Below are 3,905 nucleotides of genomic sequence, written 5' to 3' on the forward strand. Positions count from 1 at the left end.
GGAAGTCGGTGCACTGAGTGTTCTGGCCGTTTGTGACGCTGAATTGCTTCTCATTGATCCCGGAAGACTTCCTAAAAACGAGGGGTGAGGGTGTGAGGAGCTTTTCACTTCCTCCTCCATCTAGTAGTTCCTTCCATTACTATCTACTGCTCGCCTGCGTTTGAAGGTTGGCACTCCGTGGGTGGAGTCGAGTGGATCAGCCTCATCTGTGTGGAAGGGCACGATGCCTTCAAGGGCCTGCAGAGAAAGAGCTGCTTCAGAGCCCGGCCTTGCTCCCCAAAGGGTGCAGTTTCAGAAAGTTACCTTTCCTCCAAGAGTCCAGCCACCACCAGGGAAGTCCCAGGCCCAGATGAGGAACTGTCTGCCCAGCCCAGGGGGGTGAATACCTATCAGAGGGCAAGTCTGCAGGGAAAGGGACAGCTCTACTGGGCTGTCCATGAGAGGACACAAATTACTGAGTGACTCTGAACATGTCCCTTCCCCCTGGGGTTGAGGTGACTGGATGAGAGGACACAAATGCTCCTGCCTGAGGGGCACAGGCCACACTCCCAGGCAAATACAGACACATGTTTCCATAGGGCCAAGGAAAAGATGAAGGTCAGGTAATGTCCTCAGGCTCTTCCCGGGCTGTGAGTACCCGAGGGCTGGACAAGGGAGTTGGTGCAGCCAAGAGATAGGGCCTGGGCTCCTGGTCAGACTGTTGCCGTCAGAATCCTGCTCTGTTATGTGATAGCTGTATGAGCTTGAGGCTGTATTAATCTCTCAGTCTCCCCACCTGTAAAATGGGAATGATGACAATGGCATTGATTCCATAAGCCTGTTGTGAGGGCTACACAAGATAGAACAGGGGCTGGCCCTGCCCCCAGTGCGGGGTGCTGGGAAATGGCATGAGGACTGTTCTAACATATCAGCTGGGATGAAACCCCCTCACAGAACATTCTCCCAGTCACCTCAACCCCAGGGGGAAGGGACATGTTCAGAGTCACTCAGTAAGGATGGGCCACTGCTCCGGTTCTTAATTGTACCATTTATCACACTACTTTGTACCCCATACTGGACTGAGTACGTTACATACATTATTTTTTTTCAATCCTCAAGACCGCTCTGCAAGGCATATGTGATGCCCTTTAACAGATGGAGAAATTGAGCTTCCGTGAGGTCAGGCAACCTGACTAGGATCGTAGAATAAGTGAGTCTGGATTTAGATCCAGGCCTCCCTGATTCAAAGCTCACACTTTCCCCCAAGTCCCTGGTGATGTAGGGGACTGGAGTCTGTGAACCCCGAAGGGAGGCAGGGTCTCCTGGGAGATCCCTCATGTAGGAGGCTGCATGGGAGGGGCTTGTGAGTTAGGTCACAGGTAGGCCCAGAGTCCCAGTGTAAGAGCAAGAGGACTGTAACTGGCCTGGGTGTGGCCGGTGTGGGGCAGGGAGACAGCATGCTCTATCCTACCCTCTCTGGATTGGCAGGCGGGAAGCAGGCTGGGGGGTTGGGGAGGGGGCTGGTTGTGTCAGAAAGCACCCAGCTGAGTTTGCATTTAAAGCCCCAGAGAGGCCGAAACCGGTTTGGCTCAGTGGATTGAGTGTAGCCTGCGGACTGAGAGGTCCCGGGTTCGATTCCGGTCGGGGGCATGTGCCTTGGTTGCAGGCACATCCCCAGTGGGGAGTGTGCAGGAGGCAGCTGGTCGATGTTTCTCTCTCATCGATGTTTCTGGCTCTCTATCTCTCTCCTTTCCTCTCTGTAAAAACTCAATAAAATATATTAAAAAAAAAAAAGCCCCAGAGAGATGAGACAGAGTGTATGTGTAAGTGACAGGCACAGACATGCACATGCGCCTGCAGCTGTGCACCCCTCTGCACAGCATGGGTGGTGTAGGCGTGAATGCTGGTGTGTGCCAGGCTCATGCCGGCCAGCATGCTCAACCCAGGTGCAGGATGGCAGTCTCACCTCCTCAAACTTCTGTCTTCTCCGCTTCCTTGGGCAGTGGTATTCTGGCCAGACCTTTGTTCTTCCCTTGGAAGAGGTGAGAGGAAGTCTTGAGATCAAACGCTTTGTGACTAAGTTTAGAAGTTGCTGACCTGGCCCTCTGCTCCCCAGTCAAACCATTCAAGGATCTTTAACAGAGGCCAGATCATTGCATTTAGACAACGACCTGAAAGGATCTTGAAAGAAGGGGAAGAAAGATGGGCTGGTGGCAAGTGGAGACTTAGGGTCCAGGAGGTCTTTGTGAGGACAGGAAACAATTATGCTTGCTGTGGGGAGGGAGCCAGGACACAGTAGCGGGAAAGGATAGTTAATTAATGAGGCAAGATCCCAGCTGAACCAAGATGGGATCAAGGGCTGGGCTGGATGGACCCTCAGGCTTCCTGCCTGCGGATGTAGACATAGATAAAGGTGCAAACAGAAAGCCAAAGTGGTTAAAATGGAAGAGAATTACCCAGAGTGGAAGGCCAGCACCTGGAGGGGTTGAGGGTAGAGATCAAGTGGGCTGGATGAGCTGCCAGGGACAAGGGCTCCTCTGGGTAGGGCAAGGAGCAGCTTGAGAGGGGCTAATCCTGGAATAGATGAGATAGAGTGGGGGTGGCGCTGGGACAGGTGTGGAGAGCCACGGGTGGATTCCTGGAGTCCACAACTGCTGGGCGGAGTGGTTCAGTGATGGCCAAGGCTGAGTGCTTGGCCTTGAGGGTGGGGACTTGAGTGAAGAGGAGCAGAGGGGCTGAAGGAAATGCCTGTGGAACAGCCCAGACACAGAGCCTTCCCTGCTGTGTCCATGGATGTCCTTCCCCATCATTCCCAGCTGAATGTGTTCAGGGAAAGTACTATCATCAAACTTCTTTTCTCCGTATGAAGGAGCCAAAACACAGATAACAATGAATAGAAAAAAAACAAAGCAGGTTTAAGGGTCCATGTGGTAATACAACACGGGGCGTCGCAAAAACAGGTTTACAGTTGTTTGTATAGAAAATACAATAATTAATAAATAATACAACAATAAACTGTGTTTCCAGTACTCACAACTGAAAACCCACTTTTGCCCCACCTGTATTTGCACTTGTGTAACTCTGATATTACGTCATATGACCCTGCAACCAGACCCTTGTGATTCCTGATGTCCCTGGAAATGACCCCCTCTGACACCTGCTAATGCCTCTGCTCTTTGAAGACCCTCAGTAGGACCCGCATACCTGCCCACAGACCTCGCACTCAGCTCTACTGCCTCTGCTCTGCTTCCTTGTCATTGGTGTTCAGGGTCAACTCTGAAGGCAAAACAACCTTAAAAACGTTCCCTTTTTAAGCTTTAGTATCAAAGGCTCATGCCCTCCCTAGGGCAGTGGGGATGAGGGTAAATAGTTTTGGATTCAAAGACTGTCCTCTCCCATTGATGTCAGGTCATAGCCTCTGGAGGTGGTGCTGTCAACAAACTACTGTAAGTACGGGCAACTGAAGAGAACCTGAGAAGCCACTTGCTTATCTTCAGCTCTTCTTCTACCACTCTCTCTGCATACACCTACTTCCAGGCCTCCGGTGACCCAACATTTCTTGGTACTCCTTCTAGGCTTGCAGTGTATGATTATGTAGGTTGTTCACTGCACATGAGCCCTATTTCTTTTTTGTTTTAATATATATATATTAAATTTAATATATATATAATTTTATTGTTGACAGTATTAGAGATATCCCCGAATAGCCCCCTCTGCCCACCCTCTACCCCCGCCTTAGGCCTTCACCACACTATTTAAAAAATATTTATTGTTGAAATTATTACATATGTCTCCCCTTTTCCCCCATTGACCCCTTCTAGCCCACCATCAGCCCCTGCCCCAGGCCTTCACCACCCTGTTGTCTGTGTCTATGGGTTATGCATATATGCATACGAGTTCTTTGGTTCATCTCTTCCCCCCTTTGG

The 3,905-nt window shown here is 50.7% G+C and overlaps 1 protein-coding gene across 1 annotated transcript in view; it reads left to right on the forward strand.

Moving 5' to 3' along the window:
- Positions 1 to 2,993: 2,993 nt before the first annotated feature.
- Positions 2,994 to 3,905, forward strand: part of FIGNL2 (fidgetin like 2) — a 9,007-nt gene continuing 8,095 nt past the window's right edge. Inside the window, exon 1 of the mRNA XM_015559558.1 lies at positions 2,994 to 3,425. The gene's annotated coding sequence lies outside the window, so the exon portion shown is untranslated. The remainder of the gene's footprint in view (positions 3,426 to 3,905) is intronic.

Source organism: Myotis davidii, unplaced genomic scaffold, assembly GCF_000327345.1.
Source record: "Myotis davidii unplaced genomic scaffold, ASM32734v1 scaffold233, whole genome shotgun sequence".
In the NCBI taxonomy this organism is placed as follows: domain Eukaryota; kingdom Metazoa; phylum Chordata; class Mammalia; order Chiroptera; family Vespertilionidae; genus Myotis; species Myotis davidii.